Genomic DNA, 20,986 nt, shown 5'->3' with positions numbered 1-20,986 from the left:
TTTGTATGAAAACATGGTGTACTTTTTATCCTTTTATGGTTATTTTGAGATCCCTCCTTTTGCTCTGGATTTCAAATGATGATGATGTCTTAAACTTTCGCAGCAAGTAGAGTGACATTTCAGCTTCATTTTCTGAAGACTCCGCTTCTGTTTAAAGGAACAGCCTGAGAAAAAATTATATTTAGACTGGCAGGATATTTAAGTGTTTGAAGTTTGACAGTTTAGTGTGCGAACTAACTGTCATAGCGCAAACTGCGCGTCTAAATCAATCATTCACCTCAAAAGACATCATTTTGTCTCAGAAATATCACATTACATTACATTACAGGCATTGAGCAGATGTTCTTATCCAGAGCAACGTACAACACACCCAGAGTAGCCTGGGGAGCAGTTGGGGGTTAGGTGCCTTGCTCAAAGGCACTTCAGCCATAATACAGAGGGTAGGGAAAGTGCTGTTCATTCACTCAACTCCCCTCATAATGACTGAAGCAAGCAGTAGAGGTCTGCGCGGGATAGAATTTTCAGTCCCGCTCCCGCCCGCTCCTGCAAAGAATGATGATTTTCAGTCCCGCTCCCGCCCGCGCCTGCCATATTTTGTCCCACTCCTGCCCGCAAATCCCGCATGATGCAGACGTTCACGTTATTTCTCACGAAAGTTCTTGTCATTGGCTTGGGGAATTAAACATGCTGAGCTTAGCTGAGCTCTCCACTGACCGATCCTTCATTTATTGTAAGTTTATTGTTTAGACTCTGACATTCTGCTGACACGTTCCAAGTTGAGCGCTGCATGCGCTCTTGATTGACAGCTCTCGCTTTGACAGCTCTCGCTTTGCGCACTCGCACTCCCACTTCCGAGTGTGTGGCGTTATGATTCCAACCGCGATTGCATTCTCCTCTCATATGAAGTGCTGCGCAACCACAACCAGCTCCTCAGATTATACACTGTCTATTTCTAGCTTTAAATTGAACAATCTCTGCGATACAGTCCTTTTTAATACTAGTTAATACTTTTTAATACTTTTTTAAAATACTTTTTAATACTTAGGACTAATACTCTTGACTTTTTAACGGTAAATGTACCTCTTTTTAAAGCAGCACTTACTTCTGAAGCACTGTGAGCTTCACTAGAGGAGCTCTGCTCTTCTGCCATGATCGGAGACCTCAAACACGGAAGAGCGGAAAGGAATCGGAAACGTACGCGAGATTAGACCACATCCGCAAATTTAGGCATCTTAAAATGTTTTTAATAATGCCAAATAAAATATCCAGCACAAATTATATACGATAGACATAAATTAATAATTTATAAATGTTATTTTAAACACATTTTTAGTTAACGGGACTGCAGCTTATCACCTCTCCCGCCCACGCCCGCATTGTGCACTCCCGCCCGCGCCCGCAATGAGCTTTCAAAATTTGTCCCGCACTGCACTGCTTTGCGTCGGGTCCCGCAGGACTCACGCGGGAATGCAGGACTCTAGCAAGCAGTTTAGCTCGCAAAAACATATTGGGTTGTGAGATCCAGACAACAGAAAGGCACAGCGATGGTAAAAACCAAACAAAAGTGTCAGAAATATCAACATTTCTCTCAGATATGGTGGTAAATTACAAAGAAAAGACTCCCTACAGCTAATATCACGCTGTCGTTATCATTAGCGTCGACCACACTTGACTTCATCCAGTGGATTCAGGCATTTTGAGAAACTTTCACTCAGAATATTTTGATGTGAAGATCACATGGGTGTGTAGTTCATATGGGATACTTGACTACACATGCTAAACACGTGACATTTATACATAGAACTTCAGAAAATAGCAAAATAAGAGCAGCCTGTGTTTTTAAAAAAAAAAAAGAATACCCAAAACAAATTTGAGTCTTTATCATCATTGAAGTGTGAATTCAAGTTCAGTTCCACCTTTCAACTTGGGGCCACCGACCTCCAACAGGTTCTGCTTTAGGTCCAGATGTTCCAGCACTAATTTAACAATGAAAGACTCTCTTCATTCATCATCTCAGGATTTTTTTTCTGACTCACTCAGGAAACTGGGGTTTGGCGCTCGACAGGTCCACTTAGCTTTTGAGACTCTACAGTACTTGTTGTTTCTGGCTCGCAGTAAAATGTGAAAAAAGTAGAACATTGTAAAAATGCAGACCATTCCCAGAATGACTTCCTATTAAAAAAAAAACCCCATACCTTTTGATGGGGGAAAAACCCAAACACTTCCTGTAGCCCCTTCAAATTCTGAAGAACTCAGCATTCACAAGTTGACCAGAAGCAATGGCAAGAATCAAGGTGAGATTTGTATTAAAACCTGCAGCTGAGACAACAGTACACCCAAATAACAATGTTACGGTTAATAAAGTTCCCAGGTGGGAAGCTGTTCCTCGACTTATTTGTCACGTGCTACGTAATGAGGCAGGACACAAGTGTCGTATACTCAGCGTGGGCAACATCGATGAAGGGAGATCCATATTCAGAAACAGATAAAAACAACAAGAGTTGGAAAACACGTTGGAAATGTGTAATACAATTGGCAAGACTTCACAAATGAAGATCAGAAACAATAGGGCAGAAAAGACAAGATGAAACCGAGAACAGTGTCAGAACAAAGGCAGGACCAGAACCAAAATAAATGCACAAGGAAAAAATATTTTTAACAGAAAGCACATGGACAACAAAAACTAGACATAAACCGTGATGTAAGTTTGCCACTGGAAATTCGTGGCATTATTTAACATGTTTGTTTCGGTTGTTTATCTGAATAAATTGAGGTGTTTCAACCTCCAGGTCTCATCTCATTATCTCTAGCCGCTTTATCCTGTTCTACAGGGTCGCAGGCGAGCTGGAGCCTATCCCAGCTGACTACGGGCGAAAGGCGGGGTACACCCTGGACAAGTCGCCAGGTCATCACAGGGCTGACACATAGACACAGACAACCATTCACGGTCAATTTAGAGTCACCAGTTAACCTAACCTGCATGTCTTTTGGGGGAAACCAGAGCACCCAGAGGAAACCCACACGGACAACATGCAAACTCCGCACAGAAAGGCCCTCACCGGCCACGGGGCTCGAACCTGGACCTTCTTGCTGTGAGGCGACAGCGCTAACCACTACGCCACCGTGCTGCCCCAACCTCCAGCTATCAAACACAAAGTGAAGTCTTTTAATATGATTTACAGCAGCCTGAAAGAGTCACTTTAAATTTTAATTATACGTCTGAAAGGCAGGAACAAATATTTTCAGCCGTTTCTTTCTCCAAATAAAGACAAAAGAATTATTTGATAAATTCTCAAAAGTACCGTCTGTCCCGGTCGGAACTATTTCTATAAAACCTTCAGCACAGAGCCATCTCAATCAACTATCAGCTTTTTGCCAAGCAACCAAACTCCTTGAACAGAAGTCTTAGACAGAATCCTGTGGACGTCTGTAACTACGGGAAACACACTGTGTACATTAACATTTGAGGGAACAAATTATAGTGCTGCAAAACCACGAAAACACATCTGAGCGAGTAGCAAGGTTTCCTCTGGGTGTGTTCAGTTGGAAGTTTATGATTTCAGCTTCGGCTCTATTGTATGCCATTTCTTTCCCATTTAAAAAAGAATCTCATGGAGGCGTTATAATTAACGAGACCATCAATGACGGCGTAGCCCAAAAGAAATGATCTACAGTGGTGCTTGAAAGTTTGTGAACCCTTTAGAATTTTTTAGATTTCTGCATAAATATGATCTAAAACATCATCAGATTTTTACACAAGTCCTAAAAGTAGATAAAGAGAACCCAGTTAAACAAATGAGACAAAAATATTATACTTGGTCATTTATTTATTGAGGAAAATGATCCAATATTGCATATCTGTGAGTGGCAAAAGTATGTGAACCTCTAGGATTAGCAGTTAATTTGAAGGTGAAATTAGAGTCAGGTGTTTTCAATCAACGGGATGACAATCAGGTGCGAGTGGGCACCCTGTTTTATTTAAAGAACAGGGATCTATCAAAGTCTGATCTTCACAACACATGTTTGTGGAAGTGTATCATGGCACGAACAAAGGAGATTTCTGAGGACCTCAGAAAAAGCGTTGTTGATGCTCATCAGGCTGGAAAAGGTTACAAAACCATCTCTAAAGAGTTTGGACTCCACCAATCCACAGTCAGACAGATTGTGTACAAATGGAGGAAATTCAAGACCCTTGTTACCCTCCCCAGGAGTGGTCGACCAACAAAGATCACTCCAAGAGCAAGGCGTGTAATAGTCGGCGAGATCACAAAGGACCCCAGGGTAACTTCAAAGCAACCGAAGGCCCCTCTCACATTGGCTAATATTCACGAGTCCACCATCAGGAGAACACTGAACAACAATGGTGTGCATGGCAGGGTTGCAAGGAGAAAGCCACTGCTCTCCAAAAAGAACATTGCTGCTTGTCTGCAGTTTGCTAAAGATCACCTGGACACGCCAGAAGGCTATTGGAAAAATGTTTTGTGGACAGATGAGACCAAAATAGAACTTTTTGGTTTAAATGTGTCTGATGCAAATATGCATTTTTATGCCGATGACACAATCATTTACTGCTGTGGGTCATCCCCTACTAATGCTGTTGAATCCCTGCAGAAGGCCTTTGACGTGATCCAGCACGCATTTCTGCAGTTAAAATTAGTACTTAACGCGGACGAGACTAAACAAATGTTGTTTTCAAAGCCAAGGAAGGGACTGTTAAACATCCCCACAGTATTTACTCTTGAGGGAAATGAAAGAGGTGGTCCACTCGTATAAATATCTTGGTATCCTGCTTGATGACACACTGACATTCAAAGCCCACATTGAAAATCTTGTTAAGAAACTTAAACTGAAGCTGGGTTTTTTATTTAGAAATAAATTTTGTTTTTCTTTTGATGTAAAGAAGCGCCTTGTCGCTGCAACTTGTTTATCTATTTTAGACTATGGAGACTTGTTGTACATGAATGCTTCGGCTCAATGCTTGAGTAAGATTGACTCTGTGTATCATGCTGCCCTGAGGTTCACCACAAATTGTAGGGCCTTGACCCATCACTGCGAACTATATTCCCGAGTCGGATGGCCGTCACTGTCTACCAGGAGCTTGACTCACTGGTATACCTTTTATATACTTGGACTACTGCCACCCTACATCAGTAATCTAATCACACTGAGGACCCTTGACTCTTATGGCCTGCGCTCCAATGATCATTTGCTGCTCTCTGTTCCATCCGTTCGCACAGAGCAGGGAAAAAGAGCTTTTGTTTCCTCTGCTCCCATCACCTGGAACAAGCTGCAAAAGGACCTAAAAATAAAATAACTTATTCCATTGAGCAATTTTAACTCCAGATTGAGAGCACTTGAGACGGCGTCCCTGATTTGGAACTGTTTTAAATGATTTTTCTTATTCTTTTTTTAAATTAATTTATTATTTTTTTCTTTTTTTTTAATCAGACTCCTGTAAATTGTAATTTTAATTTTGTAACCTGTGCTGCCTCTTGGCCAGGACGCCCTTGTAAAAGAGATTATTAATCTCAATGGGTCTTCTCTCCTGGTAAAATAAAGGTTAAAAAAAAATGAGGAGCGTTATGTTTGGAGAAAGGAAAACACTGCATTCCAGCATAAGAATCTTATCTCATCTGTGAAACATGGTGGTGGTAGTATCATGGTTTGGGCCTGTTTTGCTGCATCTGGGCCAGGACGGCTTGCCATCATTGATGGAACAATGAATTCTGAATTATACCAGTGAATTCTAAAGGAAAATGTCAGGACATCTGTCCATGAACTGAATCTCAAGAGAAGGTGGGTCATGCAGCAAGACAATGACCCTAAGCACACAAGTCGTTCTATCAAAGAATGGTTAAAGAAGAATAAAGTTCATGTTTTGGAATGGCCAAGTCAAAGTCCTGACCTTAATCCAATGGAAATGTTGTGGAAGGACCTGAAGCGAGCAGTTCATGTGAGGAAACCCACCAACATCCCAGAGTTGAAGCTGTTCTGTACGGAGGAATGGACTAAAATTCCTCCAAGCCGGTGTGCAGGACTGATCAACAGTTACCGCAAACGTTTAGTTGCAGTTATTGCTGCACAAGGGTGTCACACCAGATACTGAAAGCAAAGGTTCACATACTTTTGCCACTCACAGATATGTAATATTGGATCATTTTCCTCAATAAATAAATGACCAAGTATAATATTTTTGTCTCATTTGTTTAACTGGGTTCTCTTTATCTACTTTTAGGACTTGTGTGAAAATTTGATGATGTTTTACATCATATTTATGCAGAAATATAGAAAATTCTAAAGGGTTCACAAACTTTCAAGCACCACTGTAAAGTGGGCCACCTTGCCCAATAAACATTGCAAGCTATATACACTATATACAAGCTATATATTGAAGCTATATCCACCCTAGGAATATCAACCTATTTGCCAGAAAGAATCCAAAATGGCAAGGAATTGACTGAGAAGCGAATTATTATTATTATTTATTTATTTATTTATTTAACTGCTCATTAAGGCTTAATTAGTCAATAACATCATTATTAGTATTATGCACATTTTGGTAGAAGCTATATGCACCCCAGGCAGACCTACCTTCCTGCCAAAAATGATAAAAATCGGTGAAGAATTGAGAGAGAAGTGATTTTTGTGAAATGTGGACGACGCTGGATGGACAACGAACGATGGACATCATATGATGGCATAAGCTCATTTCCTATCAGCAGGAGGAGCTAATAATAAGAAAAACATGCCCTCTGGGGATTCTTCTCTTCGCTTGCTTTCCTTTCAGATTATACATCCCTGCGTGATCTATTCCGCCATTCACACTCACAATTGGGCAATTTAGAGTAGCCACTTGACCGAAACCATATCTCTAGACTGTGGGAGGAAACCAGAGCACCGGATGAATCCCACACAGGCACAAGGAGAACATGGTCCCAGTGAACTGGCAGATTCAAACCCAGACCCTGCTTGTTGTGAGGCAACAATGCGAACCACTGCACCACCTATTATTATGAGGAAATAAAAACAAGCATTTACTTCATTTTCTAAGATTTGGAAACAATTCAGGGCTTGTTTTAACATGCAGCTCCTGACTGCGATGTTTGTTTGAGCAGCTGGATTGACTCAAGGACATACCGGTATGGAGGGGGAAAAGGGCAGATGTGGACATCAAATAAAAGAGAAAAATGGGATACAAGGCTATGGTTTGTACAGGATGAGTATAAAGGGACACCTGTGAAGAGTTTGAGGTGTTGACATCAAACACTTCATGCTACACATTACAGACCTGCTGTCTTTATACATGAAAATAAAATGGAATGAAAAGAACAAAATGAATGCTCAGTGAAACTGGAAGACAGAATAAGCAAGGCATGCATGAGCAAAGCTGAAAAAATATAAAATAAATGCACATTGACAACTAGGTGAGCTGCAAAATAAAGAAATACAAATCATGTAATTGTCTGTTTATGGAATTTCGCTCAGTAAATCCCAGGAGGGTCTTTGTTTCCTCACATTTTCTACGTTTGTCATAAGAAATGAGTCATTCTGTTTTTTTTCTGGTCAAACTACCTCAATGTACATCATTAGCATCCAAGTAAAGGTCAAAGTTATCTGTCCGAATGACGTTTCCAAGAGTGACAACAAATGTAAGAACAAATGGGGGCCTTAAACAGAACCTTGAGGATCACCATATTGCACTTTTCAGGCATTTACATGCATGCTCATGGCTATTGATGTAGAAGTACCATCGAAACCAGACAAGAAATCTACATCAGTGGTGTAAATAGAATGATGTCACCAATATGTCTTACCTTTATTTATTCCACACTCATTCAGACATCACACATGATCTCAGGAGAATAATAATTATTTTTTCTTTACTGTTGATATTTAAAGCTAGAAAGCCTTTCGATTTCATAAAATCGGTGAAATTTAGTTCCCTCTGAAACGTGGTCATTGTGATACATGTTTACTTCTGTAATACCTCACAAAATATTGGGCCATTCTGTGGCTGGGAAGTTATTTAATTTGAGGGGATTAAAGCAAATAATATGCATGAAATCGCTCGCTTGGTGCAGTCAAGCAGACAGAGGAAGTCCATGTGTGTGCATGCACTGATGGTTCCATCATTCTGTCACTAAACGAACAGCTGATCACACCGAGGTGCTTGCTGACCGCCGATATTTATTAGTTTGGTACTGCGTTTTCTTTCCTTCGTTGTAACATAACGTCTTTTCTTCTCACTTTCCGTTACTGTAGTCAAGTCAAGTTTATTTGTATAGTGCTTTTAACAATAAACATTATTGCAAAGCAGCTTTACAGAATTTGAACGACTTAAAACATGAGCTAATTTTATCCCTAATCTATCCCCAATGAGCAAGCCTGTGGCGACGGTGGCAAGGAAAAACTCCCTCAGATGACATGAGGAAGAAACCTCGAGAGGAACCAGACTCAAAAGGGAACCCATCCTCATTTGGGCAACAACAGACAACATGACTATAACATTAACAGGCCTAACATAAAGTCAGCTTCGTTGATGCTATAAACCCCCCACCGACGGAAACCTGAGTGCAAAACCGTTCACGACAACCGTATTCCTAAAGTCAGCAAGTCAACTGCAGTCCCCAGCCACAAAAGCACCACTGCAAAAGTCCAGAGCTTCCTCCAGGTGCGACCCCCAACTGTCCATATGGGGCCGCCCTCCACAGGAGCGATGCGATTAGACTCCAACCAGACACAGGGCACCAGGATGGATCAGACAGGTCCGAGGAGCAGAAGAGGTCAGCATCTTGATCCCAGGACCGACATGTAACTCAAAGGGACAGATTTGGGGGGGGGTGAGAGAGAGAAAATACAGGTTGTTAGGTATGCCCAATGTCACCTGAATAAGTAGGAACAGTATACATATTGCACTGAGTGCAAGCAGGGACTCCGGCAACTAACTACTGTATGACAGCATAACTAAAAGGGGAGAGCCAGAAGGTAACACAGGCATGAGGGAGCCCCGGGACATAAAGCAGCAGCCACTACACCGTCAACAAACTCGAGTGAGCAAGCGAGTGGGGACTGACAGCATCCATACATCCCAGTTTACCAAACACTGTCTGAGGACCCTCCAGATCTACTCCTTTACCTCATAAACACCATTAACAAAAGGCTTGACTAAACAGATGTTTTCAGCCTAGACTTAAACACTGAGACTGTGTCTGATTCCTGAACACTACTTGGAAGGCTGTCCCATAACTGTGGGGCTTTGTAAGAAAAGGCTCTGCCCCCTGATGTAGCCTTCACTATACGAGGTACCAGCAGATAGCCTGCACCTTTTGATCTAAGTAGGTGTGGCGGGTCATAGAGGAGCAGAAGTTCACTCAGGTACTGTGGTGCGAGACCATTCAGTGCTTTAAAGGTCAATAGTAGTATTTTATAATCAGTATGAAATTTGATTGGGAGCCAATGCAGTGTGGATAAGACAGAGGTGATGTGGTCATATTTTCTAGTTCTAGTAAGGACTCTTGCTGCTGCATTTTGAACTAACTGGAGCTTATTTATGCACTTACTGTAACATCCATACAGTAAGGCATTACAATAATCCAACCTGGAGGGAACGAAAGCATGAACTAGTTTTTCTGCGTCATGTAGTGACATTTAAATTTCTTATCTTTGCAATATTTCTGAGATGAAAGAAAGCTATCCGGGTAAAGTTATCAATGTGAGTTTCGAATGAAAGACTGGGGTCAATAATCACTCCGAGGTCTTTTACTGCTGCACGTGAAGAAACAGAAAGGACATCCAGAGTTACTGTGTAATCAGAAAACTTCCTTCTAGCTGCATGTGGTCCAAGTACAAGTACTTCTGTCTTGTCAGAGTTAAGCAGAAGGAAGTTAATAAGTATCCAGTGTCTAATGTCCTTCACACATTCCTCAATTCTATTAAGCTGGTGTCTCTCATCAGGTTTTGCAGAAACATACAACTGTGTGTCATCAGCATAACAGTGGAAACTAATACAATGTTTACGAATAATATCACCCAGAGGTAACATATATAAAGAAAAAAGCAGTGGACCCAAGACAGAACCTTGTGGAACACCAAACTTTACCTCCGTATGTCTAGAAAAATCACCATTTACATCAACATACTGATAGCGATCAGTTAAATAAGAGCTGAGCCAGGAGAGGGCCGTTCCCTTAACTCCCACAACATTTTCTAGTCTATCCAGAAGAATGGAATGATCAATGGTATCAAATGCTGCACTAAGGTCAAGCAACACAAGCAGCGAGACACAGCCCTGATCAGACGCCAACAGTAGGTCGTTTACTACTTTAACCAGTGCTGTCTCTGTGCTATGATTAGGTCTAAATCCTGACTGATACATTTCATGGATGTTATTCCTATGTAAATATGAGCATAACTGCTGTGCCACAGCTTTTTCAAGGATCTTGGAGATAAAGGGGAGGTTTGATATTGGCCGATAATTGGACAGCTGACAGGGATCAAGGTCAGGTTTTTTAATCAGGGGTTTGATAACTGCTAGTTTAAAGGATTTGGGTACATAGCCAATCGTAAGAGAAGAATTTATTATTCTTAGAAGCAGTTCAATTACTTCAGGTATTATGTTTGAATAGACATGTCGGTAAGGGATCTAGTACACAAGTTGAGGCTTTTGATGCCGAGATTAATGAAAGTAATTCAGTTTCTTTTAGGGGAGTAAAACATTTTAATTGCTGATCTGATACAGTTATATTGTTAACTACAGAGTCACTTACATTATCTGACCTTAAATTAGTAGTTTAAATTTTTTGTCGGATATTCTCAATTTTGTCATTAAAAAAATTCACGAAATCATTGCTACTACATACTACAGGTATGCATGTGTCTATAGTGGACTTATTCCTGGTTAATTTTGCTACAGTATTAAATAGGAATCTAGGATTATTTTTATCTTCTATAGGGAGGAGAGATATGTTGATCTAGCAGCACTAAGGGCTTTTCTATACTTCAGGAAGCTCTCCTCATCTCATTCATCTCATCTCATTATCTCTAGCCGCTTTATCCATGCTAATTTGAATGCTACCAATTTTGTTTGATGCCATTTACGTTCCAGTTTTCGAGTGGTCTGTTTTAAAGTGCGAGTGTCATCATTACACCAGGGTGCTAATTTTTTGTCTCTGACCATTTTCCTTTTTAGAGGAGCTACATTTATCTAAAGTATGGCGGAATGTTGACTCTAAGTATTCAGTTGCCTGATCAAGTTCTGCAGGGGCTGACAGTGACCCAATCAGAGTTGACAACTCTGGGAGATCATTTATAAAGCTCTGTGCAGTAGTTGACGTGAATGTACGTTTAATACAGTAGCGTGGTGGGGTGCATATATTATTACTCAGACATATTTTGAATGAGATGAGATAATGATCTGAGAACTTCAGACTGTGGAAGTGTGACTATATTTTCTACGTTTAACCCGAATGTTAGTATTAGATCGAGGGTGTGACCACCATTATTGAGGCAGCCGACGGGTATCGGCAGGCCAGGCGTGCTGCAGCTCGGGCAGTTGCGGAGGCAAAAACTCGGAACTGGGAGGAGTTCGGGGAGGCCATGGAGAAGGACTATCGGTCGGCCTCGAAGAAATTCTTGCAAACCGTCCGGCGCCTCAGGAGGGGGAAGCAGTACTCTGCCAACACTGTTTACAGTGCGGGTGGGGAGCTGTTGACCTCGACTGGGGACATTGTCGGGCGGTGGAAGGAATACTTTGAGGATCTCCTCAATCCCACCATCATGTCTTCCACTGAGGAGACTGAGGCTGATGACTCAGAGGTGGACTCGTCCATTACCCAAGCCGAAGTCACTGAGGTGGTTTGCAAGCTCCTCGGTGGCAAGGCACCGGGGGTGGATGAGATCCGCCCTGAGTATCTCAAGTCTCTGGATGTTGTGGGGCTGTCTTGGTTGACACGCCTCTGCAACATCGCGTGGCGGTCGGGGACAGTGCCTCTGGAGTGGCAGACTGGAGTGGTGGTCCCTCTTTTTAAGAAAGGGGACCGGAGAGTGTGCTCCAATTATAGGGGAATCACACTTCTCAGCCTCCCAGGGAAAGTTTACTCCAGGGTACTGGAGAGGAGAATTCGACCAATAGTCGAACCTCGGATCCAGGAGGAACAATGTGGTTTTCGTCCTGGTCGCGGAACACTGGACCAGCTCTATACCCTTCATAGGGTGCTCGACGGTTCATGGGAGTTTGCCCAACCAGTCCACATGTGCTTTGTGGATCTGGAGAAGGCATTCGACCGTGTCCCCCGTGGTATTCTGTGGGGGGTGCTTCAGGAGTATGGGGTTCGGGGCTCTTTGCTAAGGGCTGTCCGGTCCCTGTACGAACGGAGCAGGAGTCTGGTTCGCATTGCCGGCAGTAAGTCAGACCTGTTCCCAGTGCATGTTGGACTCCGGCAGGGCTGCCCTTTGTCACCGGTTCTGTTCATAATTTTTATGGACAGAATTTCTAGGCGCAGCCAGGGGCCGGAAGGAATCCTGTTTGGGAACCACAGGATTTCATCTCTGCTTTTTGCGGATGATGTTGTCCTGTTGGCTTCTTCAAACCAGGACCTTCAGCATGCACTGGGGCGGTTTGCAGTCGAGTGTGAAGCGGCTGGGATGAGAATCAGCACCTCCAAGTCCGAGGCCATGGTTCTCGACCGGAAAAGGGTGGCTTGCCCTCTCCAGGTTGGTGGAGAAGTCCTGCCTCAAGTGGAGGAGTTTAAGTATCTCGGGATCTTGTTCACGAGTGAGGGAAGGATGGAGCGTGAGATCGACAGGCGGATCGGTGCAGCCTCCGCAGTGATGCGGTCGCTTTACCGGTCCGTCGTGGTGAAGGAGCTGAGCCAAAAGGCGAAGCTCTCAATTTACCGGTCGATCTACGTTCCGACTCTCACCTATGGTCATGAGCTTTGGGTAATGACAGAAAGAACAAGATCGCGGATACAAGCGGCTGAAATGAGTTTCCTTCGCAGGGTGGCTGGGCGCTCCCTTAGAGATAGGGTGAGAAGCACAGTCACTCGGGAGGAGCTCGGAGTAGAGCCGCTGCTCCTCCACATTGAGAGGAACCAGCTGAGGTGGCTCGGGCATCTTTTTCGGATGCCTCCTGGACGCCTCCCTGGGGAGGTGTTCCAGGCATGTCCCCCCGGGAGGAGGCCCCGGGGAAGACCCAGGACACGCTGGAGGGACTATGTCTCTCGGCTGGCCTGGGAACGCCTCGGTGTTCTTCCCGAGGAGCTGGCCGAGGTGTCTGGGGAAAGGGAAGTTTGGGCTTCCATGCTTAGACTGCTGCCTCCGCGACCCGGTCCTGGATAAGCGGAAGAAGACGAGACGAGACGAGACGCTGTTTTCAAAGGGTCTTCTGGGTTATCGAAGTGAATATTAAAATCTCAGACAACTAAAGCTTTGTCTAAGGAAATAACCAGATCTGAGATAAAATCTGAAAATTCAGAAAGAAACTCAGAATATGGCCCTGGGGGCCTGTAAATAATAAGTAACAGAATTAATTGGGTAGACTTATTTTTTGAGGCTGCATACATTATATTAGTATGAAGAACTTCAAATGTATTAAATTTATAACCAGGTTTTTGTGTTACACCTAGATAATCATTATAAATAACCGCGACGCCTTCTCCTCTACCAGTTAGACAAGGCTGGTGTATATAACTGTATCCGGGAGGACTAGCTTCATTTAATGCTATATATTTGTAGGTGCAATAGGCTTATTAAATCAGTCTCATGCAAAAAGGGATCAGTCTCATACATTCATTAATCATTAATTCAAGTGTCTAATAGTTTATAGCTAAACTGTTAAAATCACTGGAATAACTTGGTGGTGATGTTGCTATAGTTTATTGAGTATTGTAGCTCTAATGTAATACGTTTACGCTAGATCTATAGCATTCATATAACAACCAAATGGGCGAAGGCAATTAGAATACTTGTTTGGCAGAGGTTGGCATTCAGTGGGTGTTGTAGCAATAAACAGGACACAGTTTATTCCAAAGATACCATTTATTGAAATAGCTGACATGAATTAGCAAACTAATACTGATCAGATATAGCAACAATAGCAGCCAAGGAATACTTCAATATAAATGGTGATACAATGTATACAAATAAGAATCAGTAGTATATATGATAATTAAGGCACTAGTGGTGATTAGAAGTAATAAGCTATATGCCAGTGTTACAGTGTAGGGGCGAGTGGATGTTAAAATGCGATAGGGAAATCACGTGTGTGTTTAATGTGAATGGAATGCACGAGCTTTGTGCCAGGTCATGCTCAGAGGGGGATGGTCAACACAGGGAGAGCGCGCGAAAAAGAAGAAACGAAAGAATCTGTATTTAAACTAGTCTCAACTAGGCCTTAAACCCAAACTTCTACTTAACCCTTAGCTACTCCTGAAATCCCAATGTTGAGGAGTAGAGTATGATGGATGGAGTTAAAAAAAAGGGAGAGAGAGAGAGAGAGAGAACACATGCACGATCTAACTAAATACAGATAGTAAACAAAGTAAATCAAACAACACGCGGTCTAAGACCGACTTTCATGTAAATCAAAATGCATACATTTAAACCATAAATGAATTCAAATGAACAACACTCTTCACATTAACTAGCCACAACTAAGACTAACAATTGCCCAGATGCCAGCCTTATTTGAGCTTGCTCTTGTTAGTGATTGAAAGTGCGCCTTCTGTTATCCGAAGACAGTACGGAGCACAGGTCCAAGGAGAAAGCAGTTCTGTTCCTTTCACTTTTACAGCTCGTCAGCTGCAGATCTCCGGTGTCCCGTTGGTCGTCCGATGATCTGGAAGGAATCTTGTTTATAGTTCATCGATGTTGAGAAAGGGAAAAGGGATCTGGTCGCCTTTTCTCTTTGAAATACTGTGTGGGCTGCAGTAACTAACCGGTTCAGTTATTATTACAACTCTGCGAAGGTCAAATACATTGAACTTTGGCTAAAGGTCCGGTATCAATACCTCGTTCTTTGTTCTTTGTCCTTCTGTAGCACCGATGCATGGCTTCTCTTTCACTTGTGGAATCCACCGCCAGAGAGAAAGAATTTCGTTTCCACTGCAAGTTTAAAGCACAGTCGTGACGTCACTGTATTTGGTATCATCTCTGTATCCAATACCATTACAGGGAGTCAGAAGAATGGGCGGAGATAGAACATGGCATCGAGTACAGGGATTGATGTGTTCATAAATGGTTACTATGGCTACAGGCATGGCAATCCATCCCTACATATTCATTTGGCTTAATCCATATTTCAGTTAAACAAAGTACATTAAACTCCTGATCAGTAATGAGTTCATTAACCATTAGCGCTTTAGATGTAAGAGATCTAATATTTAATAGCCCCACCTTTAGATCAAAGGTGCTGGCAGCGGCTGTACAGTCAGTATGATCTAATTTTATATTGATTAGGTTACCGGAACAAACTCTCTGAAAATTTCTACCTTTTTGTTGAGCTCGGGGAACAGACGGTCTCGATGTAGTGGACCCTGAATGACAACTCTGTGCAGCTAGCAGACAGTCGGTTTAGCCTGTTCGTCTGCTCCCTGGTTTTGGCTCTGGATTGTCAGAAATTAACTAGGCCTGTTCTGAGACTATGACCTGTGCTGCAGGAAATGAGAGCAGCACCTTCCTGAGTGGGATGGATACCGTCCTGCCCTAACAGGCCAGCAGTGCCCTCAAAATTAGTAGTAGTAGTAAAACTTTATTGTCCCCCGTGGGGGAAATTTCCTTCAGAAAATGAAACGTTAGACATGAAAAACCAGTCAAAACAAGCAAACACTCTCAAACCCCATTTTGTTGCTACACATATACCCAAGACGCCACATTTATCCCAATACATGACAAGACATTGGACAGATGTCAGCCATCAACAATCAGTCAACAATCCCAGTTTATCCATAGCATTCCCATAACATAAGAGCTGTACAAAGCTGCAAGGGTGGTAAAAAAAATAAATGGTAAAGCTATAAAAATAGCATACCTGCTCAGGCCAGCTGAACAGGGGGACGCAAATTAAGATCTACATTTTTGTTTCACATATTTGTTAAAAAGGCTAATGGCTTGTGGGATAAAAGATTGCTTCGTCCTGTTTTTAAAAATAGCGGGGTATTGGAATCTGCTGCCTGATGGCAGCAGCTCAAAAGTATAAAATAATGGATGTCTTTCATCTGTTAAAATTGTATCAATTTTACCAAGTGATCGTTCCCTGTATATGAATTCCAGACTTTTCTGATTTGTGCCCATCAGCTTGCTAGACGTTGTTACCAGTTTCCTAAGTCTACCTTTTTGCGCCTCTGTTGCATTGCCAAACCAACAAAGAATCCCAAAGGTTAAAACACTCTCCACAAAGGCACTGTAGAACATCTTGGCTATTCTGTTGTCAACCTGAAATGAAACCAGTTTTTTTTAAAAAGTGAAGTCTCTGTTGTCCTTTTTTCTGGATCATTTCTGTGTGCTGCTCCCACCGCAACTTGTCATCTAAAACTACCCCCAGATACTTGTACTCTGTGACTGGCTGTACGGGCTGTCCGTTGATGAAAGTACAGCTGGTTAGCTTATCCTTTCTAAAATCAATAGACATCTCCTTTGTCTTCACAGTATTGAGAAGCAGATTGGACTTGTCACACCAGTCAATAAACTCTTGTAAAACAGGGCCATGGTCTTGTTCGTCCTCTTTCAACAAACTGACCAATGCTGTATCGTCAGCAAACTTAATAAAATGTCTATTAGGGTGAGAGCTAAAACAATTATCTCATCTCATTATCTCTAGCCGCTTTATCCTGTTCTACAGGGTTGCAGGCAAGCTGGAGCCTATCCCAGCTGACTACGGGCGAAAGGCGGGGTACACCCTGGACAAATCGCCAGGTCATCGCAGGGCTGACACATAGACACAGACAACCATTCACACTCACATTCACACCTACGGTCAATTTAGAGTCACCAGTTAACCTAACCTGCATGTCTTTGGACTGTGGGGGAAACCGGAGCACCCGGAGGAAACCCACGCGGACACGGGGAGACCATGCAAACTCCGCACAGAAAGGCCCTCGCCGGCCACGGGGCTCGAACCCGGACCTTCTTGCTGTGAGGCGACAGCGCTAACCACTACACCACCGTGCCGCTAAAACAATTATTAGTATATAAAATAAACAATAAGGGAGATAAAACGCACCCTTGTGGCGATCCAGTATTAGTGAGGATTTTATCAGAGAGGAAAGAGCCCACTTTCACCTGTTGAATTCTCTGACTCAAGAAATCTAAAATCCAGAGAATCAACCCCCCATCCAAGCCAAAGTCCACATGCAGCCTCTGAGCCAGGATGTTTGGGTTAATTGTATTGAAAGCGGATGAGAAATCAAAAAATATAATTTTCACATGGGTTTTGGAAACTTCCAGGTGTGTGTGTATACCAAATGTAGGAGAGTTATAATTGCGTCATCAACCCCCCTGCTGGGTCGATGGGCAAACTGCAGTGGGTCTAATAACTGATGGGTGTGTAAAAAGATGTGTTTTTTCACTATTCTTTCCAGGCGTTTCATGACAAGGGAAGTTAGTGCAATAGGGCGATAGTGATTTTGCTCAGTTGGTAAGGGAACCTTAGGGATTGGGATAATGACTGACGTTTTCCATAGTGATGGAACAGTGCACTGGTCCAGGGATGACTGAAAAATATCTGTAAAAACAGAGGACAGTTGTTCAGCGCAGTATTTTAGAAAGGCCAGTTTGGCCTAATATCCACTCAGTCTATAACTATCGCACAGGAAGCAGTTATGAGGGTCTTTAAGAGAGTTAATACATGCAAGAGCCCTGGCCCAGATAACATTTGTGGCAGCGTACTAAGGCTACATCCACACGGCAACGGCAATGAGATGTTATTTAAAAATATATCGCGTCCAAATGGGCAACGATCAGTAAAATATCAGGTCCATATGGCAACGCAACGCTTGCTGAAAACGATGCAATACACATGCCACACCTCTAGGGGCGCTGTAAGACGGTCCCTTCGGAGACACCAGAACAATAGAAGAAGTAAGGACGCATGCGCATAAACTATTATGCGCGAGACTTCATATTAGCCACAAAGTCAGGAAAATCTGTTCGTAAAATTATGTTATAATGACCAAATACAATGAAAAGTATTTTTCCAGTCTCACCTGTGAAAGGTAATCCCATGTGATCTCGTTTGGACGGCAAACCTGTTGGTACAGTTAAACGCAGCTAATCTTTATTCTCTGCTTTGACCTATCCAATATGGCGGCGAGGATGACGTATGATTCTACGCGGAAGGCGGTGTCTTTAATGGTCCGGAATAAATTGAATGCTACACGTTGATGGATTAATTTGTTGTTTCTCACCTGTGAAAGGTAATCCCATGTGATCTTGTTTGGACGGTAAACCTGTTGGTACAGTTAAACGCAGCACATGAATCTTTATTCTCCGCTTTGACCTATCTAATATGGCGGCGAGGATGACGTATGATTCTACGCGGAAGGCGGCGTCTTTAATGATCCGGAATAAATTGAATGCTACACGTTGATGGATTAATTTGCTCTTCTACGCCCTTTTTGAGGAATATATTGTAGGACTTAAACCCACATCTGAAGAGGTGAGATCGCTCCTTTTTTTTCCCTATTTTTGCTGGCGGGATTGACACTCTCTCTCTCTCTCTCTCTCTCTCTCTCTCTCTCTCTCTCACTTTGCACCATTACACAATAAATATTCACAGTGAAAATATTTTGTAAGCGCGTTTCATGAACCAAGTTATAGGATTTGTTGACAACTCGCATCGAGTTCGTTACACTTCTACCCGGCGTGAAGCACTCACAGTCATGTGGTTGTGACGGCATCGTAAACAAATCCGTTCTACTCATCCAGACGACTTCACAACGGCAACATTGCCAGATCTTTCCACTCTGGAACCCGTTCTCAAAAAGATTGCGTTTTGGGCACCCAAAACGCCAGTGCCGTGTGGACGCCAGGCCTAAATGATAAGCAATTGTATCAGAGTCACCTGAATCCGTTGCCGTGTGGACAGGGCCTCAGTATTCTTAGCATTTTTTTCTTCAAAGCAAGAGAAGAAAGCATTTAAGTCATTTGCCACGTCACATCCTTCCCTGCCCATGGCACTGATGTTAGGTTTCCCTCTTCCTTTATGGGGGGCACTGGTCATTATCTTAATTGACTGCCATGCCTGCCTGGAATTGCCCTGGGTCATATTTTTCTCTACCTTTTGTTTGTAGATGTTCTTATCTATTTTAATCTGTCTCTTGATTTCTTTTTGTGCATTTCTCTTTGCAACTTCATCGTTCTGGATATGGGCCCATTTCTTAATATTTAAAAGGGATTTCATTTTTTTTGATACCCAGGGTTTATTATTGGGATATATCTTACAGGACTTAGTAGGCACAACTAAATTCTCACAGAATGTAATATAATCCAATATAGTGTCCACCTGCTCATTAAAGTCTGGACATTTAAAAACATCCCAGGAGGTACAGTCAAAACATCCTTGGAGTGCCATGATGCTGTCCTCATTCCAGATCTTGACTGTCCTTATCTGTGGCTTTTCTCTCTCTAGAAGCCGTTGGTACACAGGCCGGAGATATACCACATTGTGGTCTGAAGCCCCTAGTGGTGGCAGGGCCAAAGCAGTATAGGCACCCTTTATACTGCCATAACACAAATCCAGGGTCTTACTTTTCCTAGTAGGGCAGGTTACATATTGATAATACGTGCGTAGTTTCTTCTTCAGTGAGCAATTATTAAAATCGCCAAGGAAAAATTTAGGAGCATCAGGGGGGAGAGTATCTAATTTCTGAGAAAGATTAAAAATTATTTCTGACGCTTTATCAGCATTTGCTTGAGGGCGAATGTATATTACTGTAAAAAACAGCTGTGGGAATTCGCGTGGGAGGTAGAAGGGACGGAGTGACACGCATAGCAATTCAATGTCGGGGGTGCAGAGGCTCTCCCGCTTCACCACTGCTCCTCTCCAGCACCAGTCATCCCGAACGAGGAGGCCCACTCCGCCGCCGCGAGACTTCCCTGTGATGCCTGGGTCGCGGTCAGCTCTATAGAGCGTGTAACCTGTCGGTTCCACCTCGCTGGATGAGATGTTATTATCCAACCAGGTCTCCGTGATCGCCATTATGCAAGCACCCCGGTACTCATGCATGTACCTTGCATTGGCTGCAAGTTCATCTGCCTTCCCTCTCAGCGACTGGGCATTGATTAACAGGCAAGTAGGCAACGGGAGGCGTGATTTAATTTTCTTCAGTCTCTGTCTAATTCCCCCTTTCTTTCCGCGCTTACGCTTGCATTTTGTGCGGCTGGGGTACTTTTGTTTATCGTAATCCAGCAAGAATTTTAAGTTAGAATGTTCAGGATTGCACTGTAGAAGAAAGTCTCTCGTGTACTGGATACGCTGGATGACGCCGCCAGCAGCGTCTCCGAAGTTTAGTCCACAGGTAAAAAGTACACTTAAGACCAACAGAGCAACCATAATAATCCATGCAGGTAAAGCCATTGTTAGACGGGGACTGTTGTTGATGTTTAGACGAGTTAAAACACGCGGTATACGTAAAACATAGAATATAAAAAACAACAAAACACACAGGTCATGTCAACACGCCTCACTCACTACAGTCGCCACAGAGCAGCGCCCCCTATTAATTTATTAGCCCAATTATCTATAAAGCTCACACTGTTTTCACAGTACTACCTGGACAACCAGCCGTTCAGCGACCATAACCTGCTGTAAGCTACATCGCCATGCCGCATTGGAATGGGGCCAGAGCATACTACAGCATCGGACATCACCTTCGCTATATTTAAACACCTCTACAAAGTTACTCTTAGTAACCTCAGACTGATGAAGGTGTATATCATTAGCTCCTGCATGGATAACTATCTTTGAGAACCTGTGCTTGCCTAGGACCCT

At 42.9% G+C, this 20,986-nt stretch overlaps 1 protein-coding gene across 3 annotated transcripts in view; it reads left to right on the top strand.

The window, feature by feature from the left end:
• zgc:172120 (uncharacterized protein LOC799440 homolog) overlaps positions 1–20,986 on the top strand; it is a 126,274-nt gene that overhangs the window by 25,836 nt on the left and 79,452 nt on the right. The gene's annotated exons all lie outside the window — the stretch shown is intronic.

Source organism: Neoarius graeffei, chromosome 7 (assembly GCF_027579695.1).
Source record: "Neoarius graeffei isolate fNeoGra1 chromosome 7, fNeoGra1.pri, whole genome shotgun sequence".
NCBI lineage: Eukaryota > Metazoa > Chordata > Actinopteri > Siluriformes > Ariidae > Neoarius > Neoarius graeffei.
The sequence above is the reverse complement of the archived record's forward strand: the minus strand, read 5'-3'. Positions and strand labels throughout refer to the sequence as shown.